Source organism: Lissotriton helveticus, chromosome 1_1, assembly GCF_964261635.1.
Source record: "Lissotriton helveticus chromosome 1_1, aLisHel1.1, whole genome shotgun sequence".
Taxonomy (NCBI): Eukaryota; Metazoa; Chordata; class Amphibia; order Caudata; family Salamandridae; genus Lissotriton; species Lissotriton helveticus.
The window spans coordinates 778,567,686-778,592,539 of NC_136057.1; positions in this window are offsets into that span (position 1 = coordinate 778,567,686).

The window sequence follows — 24,854 nt, forward strand, 5'->3', positions numbered from 1 at the left end:
TGTAGAGAAACATTGTTGTGCCTCGCATGCTTCTATATGCGATGCTGTGTAAAAATTGAATAATTTTAATAGGCCTCTGTTTAATTTGTACTGTTTACTTTTTAAGAAATTGTGAAGTGTTATGAAGAAGCAAGATGTGTACTTTGCACTATCCTCTTTCTTCCACACAAATACACACCTGAATGAAATTGATCACTTGATCATATAACACTTAAAGTAGCTATTGGTCAAGGCACGTGTAAGATCTTATCTGGCTATTCAGGCAAAATGAGCACTCTTGAATTACATACGTTCACCTGAACAATGAGTGACAAGAAACTGCAGGGTTTGTCCTTTATTCTTTACATTATACTGCATAAACCTTGCACGTCACAAAATGCAAACTATAAATGTGCATCTGACATATATTTGCAATTTGACATGTCATATTATTGAGCTTTAACCTACTGAGATACTTCAGCTTACTTTTGTACTGCTGCATTTATTGAATTTATTCTTGTTCTACTTCTATACTGGACTGATTGATAATCCAAAATATAACCCTTTAACTATTTTCAGTGATTCCTGGTCCTTTTTGTATATTCATATTGGGTTCACAAGTTAGAAATATATTGTTGATATTTTCTCCCTTTCAGTGCTTCATGTCAGCTAATAAAGGTCCATACGATCAATGGGGAAATATCTTTGATCACCTGACTAAGATATTACGTTTTAGGGCCCAGTTGCTCCATCAAACGGTAGCTTGTCGGATGGTTAGCTACTGAACCATAGGGAGAAAGTGTATACCATTCTAGACTTGCCTAAACCCAGCCCTGGTCCTCAAACCCCATGTCTCGATTCGGAGGATCAGCGGAGTTCCAGTGCTTTTCAAAGGAGTTTTAACAGCGGACGAGTGAGTATTAATAGGGTTGCGTGTTGTAATTGTTAATGTCAAGCTTGAGGTATTTTGCTGAGATTGCATAGTGCGATAAGTTGATGATTTAGTTGTTGTACTGATGTGAATGCTCTTAATGCTCAGCAGTTGAAGTTGCTATCTGAATTGGACATAGCCCAAGATCCGTGATATATATTTAAGCCAGTAGCACAAGAAATACACAGTATTATAGTTTGTCTGGTAGGTTTTGTGGTGCTAGTCATGAGGCACAGTCTACTGCACAATTGAAGTAGGGACACATGCCTTTGTGTGAGAGTAAGGTGTGGTTGGTTTAGTGGATCCTGTTGCTCAAAAAAGAAACTGCACTGATCTGGGAGATTCCCACTGGTCGACGTTTTACTTGAGTGTGTATCAGAGTAGGTCGGATAGTGTCACTTCAGAGCATTTCTTATGTGATTGAGTACTTTGATTTCTTAGATGAGTCAAACAAAGTTATTTGCTGAAAGCGCTTCACGTTTTTGTTTTACGCTTCTTAAGTGTTGAGAAAGATTGCGCTTATAAAAATTGTAAAGGAGGGTGAGCCACTGCAAGGAGTGAGAACCACATCAGTGTGCTGCACTGAAATTGGTAGGTTGGTTATTGTGTAGCACTGTTATTGGTTGATATGCCAACGAGTGTCGCACTACTATTAGTTGTTAACACAGAAGGAGAATAATTCCTGGTTTGAAACAAAAATTCTACTTATGTCTTTTCAAGGCTTTTACAAGATCTGATTAAGTGGAGGTGTGAGAGTCCCTTTTTATGGAGAAGAGGTGCCGCTAGAAGGCATGGCAGGTATTATATGGCTATAAATGTGTGGCTCCACACCTGCATTTGGCTGAATCAGTGGCATGAGATCACTGAGAAAGAAGGTGCTTTGATGTTTCCATGCTATGGCTCATTTAATTTGAGAATTAATTAAAATCTAAGAAGGATATTGTTCGCGATGAAGCCACCCCCTAGACCCGCACACTACAAGGCACTTAATGCTTGGAAGCATATGGCTCATGCTAAAGATAAAGATAAATATCAGGGTATAGTCAGAAAGGCAGTACATACCTGTGCCGAAGAGACATGGGATGTAGAACAAACAGATGGAAAATGGATATGACTGAAGGAACTAAGTTGTCAACCTGACCCAAGCAGAAGGAACGAATGGTGTTGTTACCGGTCGAAGCTCAGAGGGAGCCACCGCCCCAGTGAATACTAGTCAAAACCTTATGTGAGAAGGTTGAGGGATTCGTGCTCCTGTTAACTCTACTGTTACTAATGCCCCAGATGCAATAATTGCTCCTGTTACATCCTGCAGATCCTTTATATAAAGCTGAGTTTTCAGAAAATACAACACGTGCTTTGATGGTTCCTACTGAAGTAAATATGTCAACTACGATTCCTGTTGCTCCCAGATGAGGAATTATGGGAAGGACTTCTTTGTTTCTGAATATGGTGATTCCATCACATGTTGTTTCTGTATCAACATTAATGAATCAGACAGGTCTTGCCCCTGTAGAGGAACTCTCTCAGAGGTCACAACATTTTCACACCTCTGTTTGGAATTCAACTCAGTGTATCACAAGCAGTAGCCCTATGGAAGGGGTTACGATGAATACTTCTGGAGACAAAAATGAGGTTAATTCAGGAGAATTGGATGATTTGATCTGGTTTTTAAATGGGTTCCCAGGAGAAGCGGAGGGTTCAGGATTGAGCAGAGAACTCCAGTCATCAGGAATGGAGGAATGGAGGATGCAGTGAATGTGGTCAAACTAAAACTAGAATTGGATGGGATGATTTCAGGAAATCTTGATCTTTCCAGATTAGATACCTATCGAGAGAATTAATTTATATACATGTACAAAGAAGTCACTAAACGTGCATGACAAGCTCATGATAAGCGCTGTCTGAATTAACTAGAGTGTATGATGTAGATTGAAATAGAACCAAATCTTTGAAGAAAAGCTATAGTGCATGTTTTGATGAAAATGAGATAACAAATGTGAGAACTTCAGGAATTAAAATGCAGATCAAGAATGAATTGTCAGCATCCAAAATGGAGTGAATTAGATAAGTAGGAAGGCAGATGGGCTAAGAAGAAAGACCCAAAGAAAGCAAAATGAGAGCTGCCTACTTCTTTGATAGATGGACAAGGTGCTTCAAATTACCCATTGAGAGAAGTGCCTGGTGGAGGTTATGTTATGTTATGTTATGTTAAATTTAGCTTATAAAGCGCACGTACGCCCGTAGGCTTCATGGCGCTGTAGGAAGTTTTCATAAGCACAACACAACAACAGGAAGACAGTTTAGGACATCTAAGGATAGGCTTCCCTAAAAAGCCAGGTCTTAAAAGCTAGTCTAAAGGCTAGGATATCCTCGTGTGACCTTAAAGAAGCTGGCAAGGAGTTCCAGAGGGAGGCAGCAAGAAAATGAAAGGAGCTGCCGCCCTGACGTAGTTTCCTAACAACCGGCACCGTGAGCAAGCTTTTGTGACCAGAACGGAGGTTGCGAGAGGGGATGTATCTGGCAAGCAGGTTAATGATAAATTTAGGGCCCTTGCCTTGTAGTGCCCTAAAGATAATGCAGCCGGTTTTAAAGGCCGCCCTCCGGGCTACCGGCAGCCAATGCAGATCTGCCAGGCCTAGCCTGATGGACTGCCATTTAGGAAGCCCACAGATCAGCCTGGCCGCCTGATTTTGAACCAGCTGCAGCCTCTTGAGCTGCCCGGCTGGAAGGCCCAAATATAAACTGTTTGAGTAGTCCAGCCTAGACAGCACAAGGGCGATGGTCACCTGTATCAGGGCAGAATGGGTAAGGAAATGAGCAATCTTTCTAATCTTGCGCAGCTGAAAGAAGCATGCGGAGACAACTGACCCTACCTGACTTTTCAAGGAGAGGTCTTCACTAAAGGTGACTCCAAGGCTCTTGACCGTGCGGGATTTGGAGGGGGGATTTCCCATCTCCGGAGGCCAAAATTGAGGTCCCCAGCTGAGTTCGCTCTTCCCAGGCAAGATCAGTTCAGTCTTGCCTGGGTTAAGTTTTAGGTGGTTGAGGCCCATCCATCTCTGGATATGAGCCATGGCCTCCCTAAACTCAGTGACAGCATCTGGCGACCCTAGGGGGAAGATCAATTGCAGATCATCTGCGTAGTTAAAGATCCACACTTTGAACTTCCTCAGGGAGTACAAGAGGGGACGCAAGTATAAATTAAATAAAAGGGGAGACAGGGAGGAACCCTGCGGGACGCCACAGTCGTTCTTAATTCTAGGGGCTGTGAAGGTGCCCAGTCTCACTGCTTGAGTTCGGTCAGACAAAAATGATTCCACCCAACTCAGGGCAGTACCTCTGAGGCCTGCCTGCCCGACACGGCCGACCAAAATAGTGTGGTCGACCGTGTCGAATGCAGCAGACAGGTCAAGAAGCACCAGTGCCTGGTGGACGTCCCTGTCTGCATTACACCGAAGTGTATTCTGGACTGCCAGGGTTACCGTCTCGGTCGAATGGCCTGGACGGAACCCAGCTTGATTTGGCTCCAGAAACCCAGTGGTTTCCACAAAGTTGGAAAGGCAATTGGAGACATGAGCCTCCAATATCTTGGATAAGAACGGCAACAGGGATATGGGACGATAATTTGATGAGTCCCGGGGGTCCAGACCTGGTTTTTTTATTAGAGGGATAAGCAGGGCGTGTTTAAAGCCAGTAGGTACCTTACCCTGAACCAGTGATTTATTTAATAGGGGTAAAATACCCTGAGGGATGGTCTGACCGATTTCCGAGAAGATATGGGGGGGGCAGATGTCATTGGGGGATCCGGACTTTACCCTCGTCAGAAGTGAAGAAAAGGTTTTATCATCAATTGCCGGGAAGGCATCTAGTACAGAGGGATTATAAAAGACGTCATCCAAAGGAAGTGACGTTGGGGAACTGGCGATACTCGATTTAATAGTGACAATTTTTTCTCTGAAAAAATTATTCAGGGAATCACATAGCTGCTGCGTAGGGGCTATTGAAGGGGCTGTCCTGTCGTTGTCACAGAGTTCGTTGACTATATTAAAAATATCTTTGGACTTGTTAGATGAAGATAAAATTTTTGTGGAAAAGTAATTGAGTTTGTGTTGACTTAAAATTTTTTGATATTTTTTCCTAGTAACACAGAAGGTTTCCCTGTCCTGTGAGGAGTAGGTGGCTCTCCACTGTCTTTCTTTCTGTCGTACCCCTAATTTAAGTGCTCTAAGTTCCTGGGTGAACCATTTGTGGGCATCATTGCCTCTAATGTTAGATAAGTATACAGAGGGGGCGAACAGATCTGCTGCGTGGAGAAGCCAGGAGGACAGTGCCCTCTCATCAACCTCCAGGTCTTCGCCTAATGGGGGAAGGGTGTTGTTCAACGTGTCCATGAACCCAAGGTGGTCCATGGATTTCCATTTACGGAACTCTTTTCCCATAGGAGGTTTGGCCTTATGCTGCCCTTGGATTTCTAGCGGGAACTGGATGAGATAATGGTCTGACCAAATACAAGGGCTTATAATAGGGGAAAATGGTGGTAAGTTATATGTCCAAATTTGGTCCAGGCTATGACCCTTCTGGTGAGTAGGAAAGTGAATATGTTGGACCAGGTTTAGATCTGTAAGCAGATCCTTCAGTTCTCCAGCCTGGGTGTCTGTCTCTGTTCTATCGAACCAATAATTTAAATCCCCGACTAGGACAGTTTTAGAGTACTTTATTACATGGGAGGCCAGTTGTTCTGCCAAAAGTACTGGATAATTGGCCATGTATTGGGGAGGGCGGTATAACAGAATTAGAGTAAGGGCCCCACTCTCTGAGTCTAGTGTAATTACCAAGTTTTCGGTGTTGGGGAGAGTGAGAGAAGGTAATTCCCGGAAATGAAAAGATTTCAAAATGATTGCTGCTACCCCACCTCCAGCCTTCCCTTGTGCACGATTGGCAGTCAAAATATAATAGTCTGAGGGAAGTGATGCCAGAATGTCCGGCAAGGAATGAGGATTGGTCCATGTTTCGGTCAACAACAGAAGATCTGGTTTTTCTTCCGTCAGGAAAAGAAAGATGTTGACCTGGTTCTTAATTAGGGACCTTGTATTGAGGTAGTAGCATCTCATATTATGTGTTAATAAAGGAGCCGATCGAGGTTCATTCGGCAGTGGTGGAATAGACTGAATATCATCAGCCAGCAGGGGAAGGCGGGAGAGCCCCAGTGTTTGAATACGTGAACAGGTGTGCGAGGGGAGTGAAGAGAGGGCTATTCCTGAGGGGGAGCTAGGTTGTAATGATAATAGATCAAAAGAGGAGTACTTCAAAAAATGGCCAGGGGGTGTGGGCCCGGGTCCCGGTCGGCCGCGGACGGGCGCAGACGGGCTTAACTCAGGCGCGACTCCGGCGCGCCTTCGTCGCGCCCGCTGCGCTCGTCCGCTGCGCTGACACATATGGACCGTTTAAGTAGGGGCGGGACTCGGGGGTGTGGCGGTGATGTCACTGGCCTCGCCTCCCACCTCACCCGAGCAACCCGGCCCAAGATGGCGGCCCCTGCCGCTGAAAGTCCGCTGAAGCGATCAACGCTCAGCCGAGCGCCGGTGCACTCAGGAGGAGTGATCAGGTAGGTGTCCTGGAGTCCGGGGGAGAGACTAGGATCGCGAGTTGGTTCCAAAGTTAAAAAGCGCTCCTCTGCGCTAAATGCGGCGAAGTGTAGATAAAATGATCCAACAATGTCTTTCCGAGTTATGAATGCTGCTGCTAACCTCCTTAGCTGCAGGCGGAGACCCCCTGCCACAGGGTCGTCAGCCTGTGAATGCCAAGGGTAGATTCCAGTCAGCCCTCCTAAGTAGGGGCGGGACTCGGGGGTGTGGCGGTGATGTCACTGGCCTCGCCTCCCACCTCACCCGAGCAACCCGGCCCAAGATGGCGGCCCCTGCCGCTGAAAGTCCGCTGAAGCGATCAACGCTCAGCCGAGCGCCGGTGCACTCAGGAGGAGTGATCAGGTAGGTGTCCTGGAGTCCGGGGGAGAGACTAGGATCGCGAGTTGGTTCCAAAGTTAAAAAGCGCTCCTCTGCGCTAAATGCGGCGAAGTGTAGATAAAATGATCCAACAATGTCTTTCCGAGTTATGAATGCTGCTGCTAACCTCCTTAGCTGCAGGCGGAGACCCCCTGCCACAGGGTCGTCAGCCTGTGAAGGTTAAGTTCATGTACCATGGATTAAGAGTGATCTTGGGTCATTCATGAATGACTTTCCCAAATTGAGGAATAAGCCAGTGGAATGGTACACACAGGTTGATCAATCTGTAAAGATTTCACAGGTATTGTGGACAGATTTGAAAACCCTTTTTGACATTGTGGTACAGAGTGATTTGTGGGCAGAACATAAAGTAGCTGTACAGTGACCAGAGAAGGAGCCGCAGAGAAATCCGATATCTCATTCCCCCTCACTTTTGGTGATGAAAAAGTATAAACAGGTGATTATCTTTCTAAAAGGGAAGATTCTGATGAAAAACATTATTTGGGTTAACATTGATAGAACAACTCAGGAGCCTGAAGAGACTGTGCATTCTTTCTGTGAGAGATTTTTGCAAGTAGTTAAACATCACAGTGAAATGAATAATCTCGAATCCAAAGATATGGGAACTTCAGTGTCTTGGTTTGTGACAAGATTGAAACCTGAGGTAATCATGATGATTCAACAGCATTTGATTTTTTGGCAGGATAAGTCAATTGATGAGATCTTGGGGTAAGCAAATTATTGTAGTGATCACTTGGACATTAAACTGAAGCAGTTGAAGGAGAAGATGATGCTGGTATAGATGAAAGCAGAACAGAGAAGGACTCAGAGTCAACCATATATTGGGAATGTTGGTAGAATGCAAGGTGTGTATCAGCAGGAAGTTCCTGTGATGCAAGGTGAAAATGGTTATCCCCAACAGGGTAAAGGACATGGTGTTCCAATTGACCTGAGTCCTGGAATTGATGTGGTTAAATTTAAGAAATAAAATCTGTGTCAGTATTGCAAAAAGTTAGAGCATTGGAAGAGGGAATATTGTCATAATCCCAACAGAGTAATGAATGAGAATCAGGTTCAAAATGTAAGGTTTGTACAAACACAGGCTAACAATCCCGTGCACACACAAAATGTGCAAAGACAGAGAATGCAAAATCCTAATGTACAACAAATCCCGGTGATGTAAGTTCCCCAAGTCCCGATTCCACAGCAAAATGTAAATGGTCCTAGATTTAAATTCAAACAGGTCTGGAATTTTAATCAGAATTCCTTCCAAAATCATAATCGGTTTCATCAATTTTCTGTGTTTGACAAACTTGAGGGCTACAGCTCAGATTGGTCACTATGACGGTGGGTGAAGGGGAGGAAGACTGTGTGCGTAGTCTTAGGTAGACCAGAGGGGTCCATTTGTAGAAGGTGAGGTAAATGGCCATCCAGTATCGACACTGGTGCTACCCGTTCCACCAGAACAGCAGAAGTTTCAAACCTACCCCTCATGGGGAAAAGAATTTAAGTTGTAGGAGTTGCAAATAAAATAAAAATAAACAAATGACAAAACCAGCAGCACAAGAAGTGCCTGTTAAAATAGGGCCCTTTGAAGAGAGCCACCAGTTTGTGGTGTGTGATTCTAGTCCGCTGAATCTTCTGGGACAAAATCTGTTGTGCAAGTTAAATTACACCATCTATTGCACACTGAAAGGTGTGGAGTTTCACACACATGATGAAGATGTTGCCTTCAAATTGGTGAGTCAAGGGCCAAACATTGGATTGTAGCCTTTAATGAGAAATTATTATTTGCCGTTGGATCTCAATGATACGATGGAGCCTGACATCTAGGACTTCTCAGGAAAGGACATAGGTCTCATAAAAGGAATTCAGCCTATCCATATAATTGTCAGATGAAACGCTGAGTACCCAAGAATCCCTCAGTACAATTTGACTCCTGAAATGATTGCTGGCATTACACTGGTGATTGAGTCAATGATACAACAAGGCATTTTGAAAAAGATGATGGGGAGTCCATGTGACCTCACTCAACATGGAAATACAGAAGCCTAGCGATAAGTATTGCATAGTTTAGGACCTGAAGAAGTTTAATAACATTGTTATTCCCTGTTGTCTTGAGGTACCAAATCCAGCTGTTATTTTATTTCAGGTTCCATGGGAAGCTGAATGGTTTGCTGTGATTGATTTGTGCCAAGCCTTTTTCTCTATTCCCTTGAATGAGAACAGGCAGTACCTTTTCGGCTTCCGGATTCTTAACTGTGTTATGGCAGGTTGCAGAGTCCCACAGGGGTATACAAAAAGACCCTCAATTATTAATCAGGCCCTTAAAATGAACCTTGCGTCCTTAATGATGGCCTGTAACTCCTTCCTGATGCAACACATAGATGATTTACTAGTTGCAACAGATACCCAGTAAGCTTGTAAACAAGACACTATTGCACTGCTAAATACTTGAGAATGAACATAAAGGCTTCCCTAGTAAGCTGCAGTGTTGTTAGAGAGAAGTTCTGTATCTTGGACATCATATTTATAAGGGAGAGAGGAAGGTGTTGTAAGAGAGAATCTCGTGATTCTGAAAACAAGAGAAGTCAGGATGTTTTTGGGAATGGTGTGCTACTGTCGACAGTGGATACCCAATTTTTCCATAGTGGCCAAACCTTTACTGAGGCTGAAACACACGGATGTTTCGGAGCCAGTGCCAATGAATAATGATTTCTTGATTGCCTTCCTGGAGCTGAAAGTCTCTGTCGTGCCCAGCAATGGGAATGCCTTACTATAAAAATGTTTGTGGTTTCCTGCAGTGAGAGAGATGGCTTCACTCTCCCAGTGCTTACACAAATGCATGGAAATGCACAAAGACCTGTGGCTTATTTTTCTGCTACCCTTGATCTCATAGCCACTGGGATGCCTTAAAGCCATGGAAGCAGTAGGTGTCAGCATTGAATGGTCTTATAGTATTGTCATGGACATCCCCTTACTGTATTTGTGCCTATTCTGTGGAAATGTTGTTGATGCATACACGCAACTAACAGTAGGCCAACAGGCAATTGACTAAGTATGAGAAGATTATACCTGCTGGAGAAAGTTTTACTCTTAAATGTTGTGCTTCTTTGAATCCTGATGCCTTGCTTCCTCTGCCTGAAATTGAAAATGATGATGTGAAGTAGAGCATGACCATCTCAATGTCACTGAACTGTGAACCAAGCCAAGGTCAGATATACAAAATGAGTCACTAAGGACTGCCGACATAGTCTGTATGGTTAGATGGGTAGTCGAAGCCTCCAGGCTTCAAGGAGTGTCTTCTACACAAGTGGCTGAATTGATTGCTCTTACTAGAGCTTTCTGTGTTTCAGAACAGCTGAAGGTGACGATTTTAACTGTTAGTCAGCATGTCTCTGGTGCTGTTTAAGACTTTAGTCAGTAATGTTCACAAAGGGTATTCATGACTTTGTCAAGATTTCAAATTCGAAATGGCACACATCATGAGATGGTTGTAGTCATTGTAATTGCCAACCAAAATGACTGTTGTGAAATTTTCCACCCAAAGCAGTGGAGATGACTATGTAACAGTTGTCAACCGATATGCTGCTGAGGTTGTACAATACTATGCTCAAGGGGTCCAGAAATGTAATGGTAAATATGTTAATGAATCTGAAGATGAGACCAATTACAACCTTTTGTTGACAGCAGCTGATACATGGGAGGAAGTGAAAAGAATGCAGCAGAAAGTGCCAGTGGGAGATAGCAGAGTTGGGTCAGTGCAGGTTGCGTTAAAAGAGATGATGATATTTGGGTTTCAACAGATGGAAGACCTATATTGTCAGATAGCTTGTTGTCCCCAATGTCTCGACATTTTCAGCATCCCGCAAATGTTAGGAGGGGATGAAATGTTCAGATTGTTTTGACTGACTTGGTTTAACCATCTATTTAGATTGATGGCTAAGGGATTGTGTCACAGATGTATTGTGTGTCCACAGATGAATGCAGGGAAAAGAACCAGAGTAACACTGAGCCACATAGGGAGATCAGGAGGGCCATTCAACAAGATGCAGTTGGACTTCATTGAGATGCCTGTGTGCAACAGGCTGAGCTATATCCTGGTGATTGTGTGTATCTTCTCGTGTTGGGTTGAAGTTTACCCAACCAGAAGGAACGACAGTTTCCCAATAGCTAAGTTGTTTTTGAGAGAGCTCATACCTAGGTTTGGTTTTCCGACTTCACTGGAGTCAATCAATCAAGTTGTATTTGCATAGTGCTACTTATCACCCGAGATGGTATCCAGGTGCTGTGCTGCAAGTATTATTCGAAGAGCCAGGTCTTGAGTCCCTTCCTGAAGTGGGTCAGTGAGAATGTAGTACAGAGGAGAAGGGGGAAGGTGGTCCAGGCTTTGGTGGCGAGGTGGAAGAAGGAGCGTCCTCCGGAGTGGTAGGAGTGGATGTGTAGTATCTGTGCAAAGGTGAGGTGTGCGGAGTGGAGATTTCCGGTGAGTCAGTGGAAATGGAGGCAGTGGTTCATGTAGGCTGGTCCTTGGTCATGGAGGGCGTTGTAGGCATGGGTAAGAAGCTTAAATTGGCATCTCTTCTGGATAGGGAGTCAGTAGAGGTCCTTCAGGTGCTGGGTGATGTGGATCATCTTGGGCAGGTTGAGGATCAGTCTGGCAGCAGCATTCTGGATCATCTGGAGTATTTGCATGAGTTTGGTGATGACACCTGCACAGCTTTCGTTGCCGTAGTCCAGTCGGCAGGAGATAAGGGCCTGGTCACCCTGTTCCTGGTGCTGATGGGGAGCCACTTGAAGACATTGTGGAGTATGCATGGTGTGTGGAAGCCGATTTGAGGAAACCATGTTGACTGATGTTTCAGGGAGAGTTCACTGTCCAGGATGATGCAGAGGTTGTGGGTGTGATTTCTCGCCTGTGGGTGTGTCCGAGCTCCGAAGGCCACTTGGAGTCATTCCAGAAGGCGGTGTCTCTGCCGAGGATCAGTACTCCATTTTGTCCATGCTGAGCTTCAGGCAGTTGTCCTTCATCCAGGTTTAGATTTTCTTCATACAGTTGTTGAAGTTGGTCTTCGTTGAATTGTGTTACGCTGAGAGCAAGAGGATGAGCTGGATATCGTCGGCATAGGAGATCATTTTGATGTCATGCGATTTGGCGATGTCTGCAAGAGGTGTCATGTAGATGTTGAAAAGGGTTGGACTGGGGGATGAGCCTTGGGGTACTCCGCTGAGGTACAGGATGGGAGGTAGACTCCCTGGGTGTGCCCAGTGAGAAAGGATGCCATCCATCTGAGCGCAAACGCATCATTTGTGATTCCAGTCTGGAGCAGTCAATCAATGAGTTTGTTATGGGAGATGGTGTTGAAGGCTGCAGAGAGGTCCAGCAGGATCAGGGCTGCTGATTTTCCTCTGTTGAGTAGGGTGGGGGTGTCATCTGTAGCAGTGATCAGGGCTGTCTTAGTACTGTAATTGGCTCTGAAACCTGATTGGGAGGAGTCCAGTAGATTGTTTCTTTCCAGGTTTTCAGTGAGTTGGAGGTTGATAGCCTCCGCCAGGACTTTGGTGAGAAAAGGTGCCGAGGGATGGGACAGTGGGTCTGGAGGTCGCTCGGGTCTGCATAAGGTTTCTCGAGGAGGGGTCTCGCCTCTGTTTGTTCCCAGGCATGATGAAAGGTGGCTCTGGTTATGAAGGCATTGAGGATTGTGGTGAGCTGGTGGCTAATCTCGTCTCTTCTGAGGTTGAAAAGTCGGTTGGGGAAAGGGCCGGTGGGAGATCCCGAGTGGTCCTGCTGGTGTGCCATCTTCTTTCCAGTTGTTTGCATCTGCGCTTTGATGTGCTGAGTTCTGGAGTGTACCAGCTGGGTCGTCTGGACGTTTTTTGTGTTTTGGGATTAACTCCCTTGGCGGCGCTGGTTATCCATGCGTTGAAGGTCTCTACTGCCTGGTCCAGTTTGGTGGTGATGTTTGGATGTGTGGTGCTCAGGGTGTCAGTCCATTGTTGTTGGGTGTACTAGGCCCAGCTGTGGTAATAGGTGCAGTGGATGTTGGGGGTGGTGTGGGGAGGTCCAGAGACAGTGAAGTGTGCGATGGAGTAATCACACTAGGTGAGTTCTGAGGTGTGGCTGTATCGGATTCTGCTGCTGATCATAAAAATAGGGCCCAACCTGTGAGTGCATTGTTCAAGGGGTCAGTGACCAACTGCTTGAGGCCGATGTTGTCCAATCTTTCCAGGAGGTCAGTGGAGTTGGTGCCATTGGAGTCATCCGGGTGGAAGTTAAGGTCTCCTAGGAAGATGTAGTGTTCAGATTCATAGTCAGATCAAGGAACTCATTTTAATAATGAGATCCTGAAAATGTTGTGTGTAGCATTACAAGTGGAGCAAACACTACATTAGAGTTATCGGTCTAAGGATTCAGGAATTGTTGGACAAGTAAACAGCACTTTGTAATCCAGGTTTGCTAAAGTGTGTGCTTCAATGTCTCTGAAATGGCCTGATGCTTTGCCTCTTGTGTTAATTACTCTTTGCAGCCTTTGTGATTGGTGAACAGGACTGTCTCCCCAAGAAATTGATAGAGCAAGATTTCGCATATTACGCGACTTGCTTGAGTCATGAACCTCGAATCTGTTATAACCCGGTAATCAAATTTGTATGTTGTACTAATTTCCCTTTATTTTGAATATGTGTGTATCTTAGTGATGCTTGCCTATGTGTTTTACTAAAACGATTAACTCTCGTGCCTAAAAAATGGCCGCTGTTTTGGAATTTGCTTCTGCGCATGCGTTAGTCACACTCACGTGACGTGACGTAGTTGCAGTTTTGGTGGGAGAATGTGCACATGCGTAATAGCCTCAAGATGGCTGCTTATGTATTAAACGTGGTGAAGCTTGTGTAGATGCTCTCGTGTTATTGTGTGTTGCACTAATCTATAACTGCATAGTGTATTTTTATAAGTAAGAAATGTAAAGTAGTTACTCATGGTATATGGTACATTCATTTATTTCTATGTTTTAATTTGTTCTCACTTACTTTTCATGTATCCACGGCATGGAGGGGTAATGGGTTGCTTGGGAGTCCATGTTGAAGTGCAGTACTGCGCATAACCAAGGGTGGCAAAGTGGCATTGACTAAGTGCCAAGTGAAAGACTCTGCCAAGACGCGCCTGGGAAGATGCACCTTCACACAGCCAGAGAAACTGAAATGTTCTACAGTGGATACATTTGTATATTTTCTATTGTATTCTGTCAAATCTTTCATGGGAACCCCAAACCTGCTAGGCGGTGCCCTAAAATGTAAAGTAGGACTTGTAGAAGTCTGTTCTGATTGGTGTGTTAACCTATCCTACTTTGGGACCAATCGAAATTGGGGATTCTGACACTTTGCAACATTGGGGGGTGGTACACTGACCCGAAAACAGTATATCTAGCCTAGGTTTAGCTAGAGAAATTGTCCGACTTGTCTGAATAGCTGACCTGTCACTGACCCAACGAACTCAATAGGTGACTGAAGCTACAGAGCGCTGCGGAGCACTCTGTCCGAATTTGACCATAGACTCAAAGGTTTTACTAAACCTTAAGTGCTGGCGGAGCACTTTGGTGGGGAATTCGCTAACCCAATCGGGGTTCTGACTGATAGCTGCAGAGAGGGTGGAGCGCAGGCGTTGCTTCCAAACTGCGGGTGCTGGTCGTGCCTTGGTGGTCCTGTCCTGATCCTAATCTGGTTTTCCTGTCCTGTCCTGGGGTGTCCATTCTGCACCTGCTGTCCCATTGATGACTGTCCTTCCGTGGGGTATTTCCTGTCCTTGACTGATCCGTGGCCAGGGTTGGTTTTCACACCATTCTAGGTAAATATATTGCTGAGAACTCTATACTGCACCTTCTATTTTTCTGTCTTTGCTTTAATAAAGACATACCTTTGCACACGTTAATTTTCCATGCTTTCCGCAATCTACTATATGAAAAGTCATTGCATTTTATTTCATAGCATGTTCCTATGTTACCCTACCTTTTAGAGCACATGGTTTGCAATTTCTCCTGCAATCTAATTTTGAAGTAATGATGTTAGAAATATAGCGTGTTCCACTTTTCACCCGTCCTATAGATGTATAGTATTCCTAATTTCCAAATCATTCTCATGAAGCCCGTCCCCATAGTATAAGTCTAGTACGTGCATAAGCTTGCTCATTTATAGATGTCCATTCTTGAGTTTCATTTTAAATTTGACTTAGCGTGTTTCCCTGTCTCACTATTTCTACAACTTTAAATGATTGCCCTTATAATTTTTCTCTATGGTTATGTGATTTTCGTTATCTTGATTATCGATTGTCTTTTTACTGTAAACCTTATGATTTCCGAAACTGATTTCTAGATAAAACCTTTAAAACTTTTCAGTTGTCCGTGGTCATTTTATGAATACAAAAGTTGGGTTTGTATTTTGCCTGCTTACTTTTACAGCTAGCTCCCTGATCCATTGTGGTCATAGGTACCCGTAACGGTGGATTGGTAAGTCGGTACACTAGAATTAAATAGGAAGGAATCAGGGTTACTGGTAGTAGAGTTGTAAGGTCACCTGATTAATGTATATTGTGAATTGAAGTTTATGGGCCTGATACACATATGGTAAAATTATTGGTCGGGTGACCTGCGATCTCTATCAGTAATTTTCTGGTAGCAGAGGTAATGGTTAGGGACTAGTTAAAGTTAGGTAGGACTAGTTAAGGTAGCTAGGTAGGTCGGATGCTGCTATAGAGATTTTGCTGCTAAAATTGTGAACATATTGTTGATAATAATTTCATCGATCACGTGAAATGTTTTGCTTTGAAAATTATGAAATGTTTTAAATTGTTTTTCCTATTATTGTACTGATACATGTATTAACCCATTCGTTAGTTACTGTTAAGTGTTTGTTGGGAATCCCCGGGGAATTGAATAGCGAGTGGTGAAGAGAATCCACTTGCTTTGAGGTCACTGGCTTTAGGAAAGTTGGTGCAGGTTAGGTAGAACTGGAAGCACTAACTAGGGTTTTCTAAATGAATATTTGAATAAATGATAGCAACGAGTTTACTGGCAAAACTTCTATTGTGATATAACCTAGTAAGGGTCGCACCGGAAGGAGTAGCAGGATTCATCGGAGCTTGGGTGATAGCAAAGGGGTTCGCTGGTGAAACTTTAGACTTAGTATATATCCCGGAAAGAAGTGGATAAGTCTAAGAAGTAGCAGGTTCCCTAATGCTTGAGTGAAAGGTAGGCAGAAGAGATCTATCCGTAGTGTGTGAAAAGTAAATGGAAGTAGTTTACTTGCAGTGAAACAAATCTTTTCTGTCTAGACACTTGAGTACAGTGGCGAATGTGTATTCGTTGTTAAATAACCAAGCACTAGCACTTTAGAAAGAAATAAAGTTTGCGTTACCTTGTGAAGGAGGGAGTCAGTTGCGAAGCTGCTCTGACGTCACTCCGTACCGCGCTGGGATTGGTAGACGCAGCGGGTGTGTAGCGGAGCTGGAATTGTAAAGGAGGGGTGAGTGCCGAAGCGTGAGAACTGTCTCGCGAAAAGGCCGCGCACTCATTGGTCGAAATTCTTTGAAACCGTGCACTTCATTGGTTGCACGAAAATAAAAGACGCACTTGGATTGGAAGTGATTTGTAAACAGAGTCACTCGCAGAAATCGTATGTGGCATTCGTATAGACCGCATACTAGACCTGATCCGCGACATTTAGGGTTTGAGAACGATCAGTGGAAAGGGCATAACACCAGCATTATGTACCAAAATAAGAGAAAATTATCCCTTGTAAATAAGGTAAAGAATTATTTCAAAAAGGACAAACCGATTAGAACCAGAGAAGGTGTTGTCATTCCCCCACCGAATACTCCTGCATCTTTCATGATGTTCGATAAAGGGTATCACTCGTGTGTATGGTTGGAAAATTGGGCAGAATACACAAAAGATGACGGAGTATTGGCTTTTCCGTTAGAGGGTACATTCAATGGCAGGATTTTTATTTAATTTGAGAACCCGAATGAATGATTTACATCCCAGACCTAGATTGACGCAGTATGAAGCACTAGAGGAATGGGAAATCAAAGCTTTTGATAGGGATAAGCCCCGAATGGATAAAGGGTTGACAAAATTCTATCCAAAACTGAAACAAGAGACCCGAGACAAAAAGATGAAACAATGGAGACAGAATATGATTGTAGAAGGACTGTTTCCAATGATGTCGATGGGTGGTCCTCCTGGGGGGGAAAAGAAAACAGAGAAATGCAAACATTGGGTGCCCCTCGGGGAGTCAGATGATGAATTGTTAGATGACATGTTTAATAGAAGTCCGCCTCCTTATAATGAAGGACGCCGACCCTCTAGTGAAGGGGATAATTCTCGGAGACCTCCTCCCCGGGAAGAGGCCAGATCAGTAAGTGTAGGAGAGGGTTATCAAATACCTCAGTATAATGAGGGTCTAGGACCCCTAGGGGCTAGAGATAACTGTCAAAGAGCACCATTTTATGGAGAGGCGAGATACACACGCGAAAGAGACATTTGCTCTAGACCTCCCTACGAGGGTGAGGCAAGGCCTTCAACGTCAGGACTTCCGTTCTCAAGACCCCCGTCTGAGGAGGAACCGAGATCCCTAGGGACAGGGAGTTTGTTCCCAAAACCAAACTACGGTGAAGGACCAAGTGAGACACATCCCACTGCCCCGAGTTATGCCCCAACTTTGACCCCGCAGGTATTACATGACAATTCCATAGACAGGATACTAGAGGACAGGGAACGAGAGGCTCTAGCTAAGCAGAGAGCCAAAATAATTCAGAAAATATCTCAGTTAAATACAAGTCCTGAAGCCTTGACAATCCCGGTAACTATTGGACCAGTGGTTCCGCTGTATGGGGATAGACAGGGAAGTCCGAAGACTCCAGTTATTACTCCAGTTGTAGCACAGCCAAGACCGGAGCCTTTAATCGTAGATGACCAGACCAGTGAATGAGAGTCTGAGGTCTCGCTACTGGATCTGCCCATTAGGGGTACAGGGAAAAGGATGCAGAAAAGACATAGGGCCAGATGTAGGTAGAATGGATTTACCGATTCTTAATTACCGAATTTTACCGATTCGGTAATTAAGAATCGGTAAATCTGAGGGGTGGATATGTAGGTATTCCAGATGTGCTGGAATACCGAATCGGAACAATTCGGTATTTACCGATTCGGTAAATACCGAATCGATAATGCCCATTTATTCCTATGGGCTTCGAAGCCCATAGGAATGAATGGGCATTACCGATTCGGTATTTACCGAATTTTCACAAGGGTGCAGGGGGTGTCACTTTGACACCCTCTGGCCCCCCCAAAACAGGCTCGGGTGCCATGTGGCAGGCATACATGCCCTAAGGGCAGGTCTGCCTGTCATATGGCATAGGTGTGCATGCACACATGTGCATGCACACCGGAATCGGTATTTTACCATCAAATTGGATTTGATGGTAAAATACCGATTCGGTAAGGCTTTTGGGACTCAGAAGAGTCCCACCTACATTTCAGATTTACCGAATCGGTAAAAATACCGATTCGGTATTTTACAGAATCGGTAAATTTACCGATTCTGTAAAAAAGTGCCCCTACATGCCAAATCTGTAATACCGGTCGGTAACGGCCGTAAATACCGATTTTCGGCCGTTACCGACCGACCTACATCTGGCCCATAATCCTTTCAACTCGAGGGAGATTCAAATGGAATCAACTTCAGGTACCAAGAGTGTCACATTGGTGACTCCTGAAGAAATCGAAAGATGGAGTCGAGAATTAGAGAAATAAGTTCCTCAGTCGAAACCTTTAGATCTCTACAAACTGAGAGTAGAAATAGAAGAATTAATGGCAGGAAATGTGGGATTAGACAGACTAAATACCTACTCTGAGGATGAGTTGCTGTTTATCTGTAAGAGCCTTACCCGGAATGCTAGAGTACTCCATGAAAAGCTAACAGACACTGCAGCTAGCATGGGAATAGATATTTCAAAATCGAAACCTTTGCAAAAACCATACAGAGCAGATTTCTCAGACAAAGATTTAGAAAGCCTGAATGTGTCAGGAAAAAAGGCACAGGTCAAAGAACTATTGACAGTGTTACAGAAATGGGGAGATGTAGAAAGATGGAAAGCCAGATGGGCCAAGAAGAAAGAGGAGGCCAGGTCTAAACAAGTAACCCCAGAATTCGTTCCAAAGGAAGCTGACAAACCAGAGCAGTTATACCCTATGCGTGAAGTGCCAGGTAGAAAATACGTGCACGTTCCATGGTCCAGACAGGATATTGTGTCCTTTACAAATGATTTCCCAAAATTGCGAGAAAAACCCGTGGACTGGTACAGGCAGGTGGAAAGGTTTGTAAAGGTGCAAAAATGCCTGTGGAAAGACTTGGATGGGTTCTTTGACATTGTGGTCCCTGTATATTTATGGACCGAGTGTAAAATAGCCATAGCTTGGCCTAGTGAGGAATACCCGAGGGACTCTAAAACAGGAGAACCCTCTAAGGAAGTGATGAAAAAATATGATCAGGTAATTCAACATCTGAAGCAAAAGGTGCCTGCAAAAGAAACTGATTGGACCAAGATAGATAGGACCACGCAGAAAAGGGATGAGACTGTACACTCCTTTTATGAAAGACTGTTACAGGTGTTTAAAACCTACAGGGGTATAGATAACATCGAAATGAAGGACATGACCCACTTCATTTACAGTTTTGTAAATGGTTTAAGACCCGAAATTTGCCAGTGGATCAAAGATAATAAAATTTGTTGGCCGTCTAAGAAAATGGATGAGGTCCTACGGTACGCCAAGTACTGTGAGGATGAGATGGCAGAAAAGCGTAAGGCTTTGAAGGAGAAGGTCATGTGGGCACAAGTAAAATTAGCTGAGCAACAGGAAAAACAATAAAATAAAATAAATAGGAACACCCAAAATCAAAGTTCTGGGGGCGGGGGGAAGCCCAAAGTAAAAATGAGCAGAGAAGAAGCTAAAAAGAAATTTCCCTGCCACCAGTGCGGAGAAATCGGGCACTGGAGGGACGAGTGTCCATATTTACAGAATGATAATGCCCAAACCCCTGATTTAATTCCACAGACGCAGAATGAAAAACCAAGAAAGACCCAGCAACAGGTAAAAGCAAGCCAATTGCCCCGAGCGCCAAGACAAAATTATAAGGGAAAATCACCGCAGGGTGACGACATAGAAATCTGGGGAGGGAATGAGAATAGAAATGCAGCAACTTCGCAGTTTTTGTTGAATGACACTTTTCTCTGCGACGACCAGTACTGACGGGGCCTGAGAGGGGAGGACGAGGAGTGTGTACTTGGCACCTCCTTGCCGGTAGACCAGTCAGGACCATACATTGAAGGAAAGGTTGATGGAAATGATGTCACCTTTCTATTGGACACTGGTGCTACCCGTTCTACTGTGAGAACAGCGGACGTTCCAAACCTACCCCTCTCGGGAGAAGCAATCCAGGTAGTGGGTGTGTCTAATCAATTGATTAGTACCCCAGTTACTGAGCACATGCAGATCACAATAGGGAACTTTAAAGAAATGCATAGATTTGTTGTTTGTGACACCAGTCCAGTAAACTTACTGGGACGTGATTTGTTGTGCAAAATGAACTGTACTATCTTTTGCTCACCAAAAGGCGTTGAAATCCAAACCCCAGACGAAGATGGCATATACAAATTAATGTTAATCAGACCTGACTCAGAAATTAAACGAATGACTATACAAGATTTACCTGAAGAACTCCAAAAGACAGTGAAACCAGAAGTATGGGACTTTACAGGAAAGGATGTAGGATTAATGGCCAATGTAGACCCAATACAAATAGCCATGAAAGAAAATGCAGTTTACCCCAATACCAAGCCATATAGAATGAGTGCTGAAGTGAGAGCAGGAGTTGCCATCGAAATACAGAAATTGCTAGAAGCCAACATCATAAAAGAAGTTATGAGTTGACCGTGTAATTCCCCCATAATTGGAATCAAGAAACCTAGTGGCAAGTACAGAGTAGTGCAGGACCTGAGAAAGGTAAACAAGATTGTGGTTCCTTGCTGTCCTGTTGTCCCGAACCCAGCAGTAATCCTGTATCAGATCCCCTGTGATGCTGAGTGGTTCACTGTGATTGACTTGTGTCACGCATTCTTTTCGATCCCATTGCATCCAGACAGCAAATTTCTTTTCTCATTTGCTTTCAACAGTCACGTGTATGTTTGGAATCGGGTCCCCCAGGGGTACACAGAAAGCCCCTCTATCTTTAATCAGATCCTGAAAAAATGCCTTGAATCTTTAGTATTACCCGGAAAGTCTGTTTTGGTGCAATATATAGACGACCTCTTGGTGGCGTCTAAAAGTCATAGAGACTGTGTGATTGACACCATTGCTTTACTGAATCACCTAGGTGAAAAGGGACATAAAGTGGCCCCTGACAAATTGCAGTTCTGTTCAAAGTCAGTGAAATATCTGGGGCACCAGATCGAAAAAGGCATCAGAAAAGTCACCTCAGAGAGAGTCAGAATAATTCAAAAGATGCAGTTACCCCGTACTCAGAAAGAAGTTAGAATGTTCCTTGGGGTGGTAGGATATTGAAGGCAATGGATTGTGGGATTCGCAGTCCTGGCAAAGCCTTTGATAAAAATGACAAAGAAAGGAGCAAAGGACCCAGTGGAATGGGATGATGAAAGCTTAACAGCATTCACTAAATTACGAGATTGTCTGTGTACAGCCCCTGCTTTAGGGATGCCTGACTATTCTAAAGAGTTTGCACTATTCTGTGACACACGAGACAATTGTGCATTGTCAGTCTTAACTCAGGAGCATGGGTTGACTAGACGTCCAGTGGCATATTTCTCTGCCACTTTGGATCCAGTGGCTGCTGGATTACCTGGGTGTCTGAAAGCAGTAGCTGCAACTTGCACAAGTCTAGAGCAGAGTGAATCTATTGTAATGGGACATCCTGTAACTGTGTATGTTCCACATGCAGTTGTAATTTTACTGACCCGAACCAAGACTCAGTATCTCACCCCTAGTCGGCTGACTAAATACGAGAGGATTCTCGTGGGTGCTGCAAATGTAGTCATCACTCGGTGCAATATCTTGAATCCAGCCACCCTACTCCCTGACTCTATGATAGTAGAAGCTGAGGGAGAGGACGAACATGACTGCATTAACCTGACAGAATTCAGTACTAAACCTCGCCCAGACATTAAAGAAACACCTTTACCTGTGAAAGACTTGGAGTTATTTGTGGATGGCTCATGTATGAGACATGAACTTATGGGCCGAGGAGCTGGCTATGCTGTAGTCACTTTAAACAGCAATAAAGAAGCATCCTGTTTATTTGGAGTGAAGTCTGCACAAGTAGCCGAATTGATTGCATTGATAAGAGCTTGTAAAATTGGGAAAAACCAAAGAATAACAGTGTATACTGACAGTCAGTACTGTTATGGAGTTGTGCATGACTTCGGCCAATTATGGCTACATAGAGAATTTTTGACTTCATCAGGTACTCCCATTCGAAATGGAAGGGTTGTACAAGATTTACTAGAGGCAATCCAATTACCAAAAGAATTGGCAGTGGTCAAATGTGCTGCTCATAAAAAGGGCCTTGACCACGTCTCATTGGGAAATAATTTTGCTGATGAAGTGGCAAAACATTGTGTCAGAAATTGCATGTCTATAAATGTTAAACTGGGAGGACCTGGAAACAGCTGCCAACTTATGGTGTTTGAAGAAGTGCCTACCTGGGATGAGGTGAGAGATTGGCAGCATGCTGTGCCATCGGAAGAGAAAGAAAAGTGGAGGAAACTTGGTTGTCGACCAAGGAGTGAGGATGGTGTCATTGTGGGCCCAAATGGTATGCCTGTGTTACCTAGACATCTGCTTGCGTCTATGGCAAGACTGATACATGGAGGTTCACACACTGGTAGGGATGCCATGGTTCTGGTTTTCCAGCAAACCTGGTACAATCCAAAGTTCAGGAAGGTAGCAGAGTCACTCTGCCAGAGGTGCTTGACTTGCCAACAGTTCAACGCTGGCAAAAGAACAGTAGTTGAACTGGGGAAAATTGGGAAATCAGGGGGTCCCTTTGTAAGAATACAAATTGACTTCATCACCATGCCTCGTTGTGAGGGAAAGAGATATGTCCTTGTCATTGTCTGCCTATTTTCCAAATGGGTGGAAGCCTACCCTGCCAAACAGAGTGATGCCATAACAGTAGCCAAATTGTTACTACGAGAATTGATACCTAGGTTCGGGGTTCCAGTCGCTATTGAATCAGATAGAGGCAAACATTTTCAGAATGAGGTAATCGATCAGCTCTGTAAAGCATTCCAGAGCACCCAAAAACTGCACTGTGCATATCGTCCAGAGGCTTCTGGAGTGGTAGAACAAATAAATGGCACTATAAAATCGAGATTGGCAAAGATGTGTGACTCTACTGGCTTGAACTGGATAAATGCCTTGCCTCTTGTTCTGATGGGACTCAGAAGTATTCCAGACCGAAAAACAGGCCTGAGCCCTCATGAAATCCTGATGGGAAGAGTGATGAGACAAGCATGGGTACCAGGATACAAACTGTTAAGCATTACTGATGATTTGGTACTTGAATACTACAAGCAACTAGGTGACCAAGTGCGTTCTATCTCTCGCCAGATTGGGGAAGACGCCGTCGCCAATCCAACAACTCCAGTTCACAAATTGGTTCCTGGTGACTGGGTTAGAATCAAGAAACATACTCGTTCGAATTGCCTTGCACCGAGGTGGGGAGAAAAACGCCAAATAATACTGGTGACCACGACAGCGGTGAAGTGTGCAGGCGTTCCCAAGTGGATCCATGCCAGCCATACACAGAAGGTAATTCCAGACAAGGAACCTGGAGCTGAAGGTTGTCCAGCTGAGGGGTCTGCAGACGTCGGTCCTGAAGTAGCTGATGACGAACAGCCGAGCACCAGCCAAGATGATTGGATACCCATAATCGACCTAACTGAAGACCCAATCAGAACAAGAGAGCGAACCTACGAAGATAGAGAGTGGAATAGAGAGGACGAGAGAGGCACAGGCGAAGACCCTCAGATTATCGAGATTGACATCAAATCTGAGGATGAAGAGGAAGGTCAGACAGGGACAGAGCAAGTAATCAACACACCTCCACTAACTCCTGAAATTGAAAGGGGTCAGACTAGAACTAGTGTAAAAGTTCGAGCAGAAGAAAATCAAGGGATCGAAGTGCTTGAACAGGATCAGATAGAATTAGAAGAACGTGTTCAGGACACAGAAACAGAGACATTCGAAAGCCAAAACCAAAATTCACCTGAACCAGGCCAGCTTAGTAACCAGGCAGAAGAAATAGATACAAGACCTGGGACTAGTCAGACAGGAAGGGAAGATACAGAAGCAGAAGTGCCACAAACAAACGAAAATAAAAGAGCATTAGAAGAAGGCCCAATCACAGTGCCAGCTAAAAGACTCAAGAAAAAGAAAAATATTGAGCCAAGATATATTAAGAGACTGAGACTAAGAATAAAAACAGTAGAAGAGAAACTTGCAGAAAGAAGGAAAAGTCCTCGTATTACAGAGCAAACTGGAGAGAGCTCCAAAAGAAGGAGTGATCGAATAAAAAGACTGAACGAAAAATACCACGATCCTGAATGGACATACTTAATTTTGGAGGATTTTGAGGATCTTGATATAACTGACGAAAGTGACGGAGAACCGATTGCTGATCAGTCTGCGGAAGAAGAAGACGAACTAACCTGAAGTTGCGCAGAGTAAGCTACCTGTGCAAAGTTACAAACAGGGGTTGAAAACTTCTTCTGAGCAAAATGTCCGATTCAAGGGTGAATGGAAGGCCTAGACGCAGTTGTTGTAAAACATGCTGCAAGATATGTATATGTAGTGTAGCTATAGTGCTAATAGTTT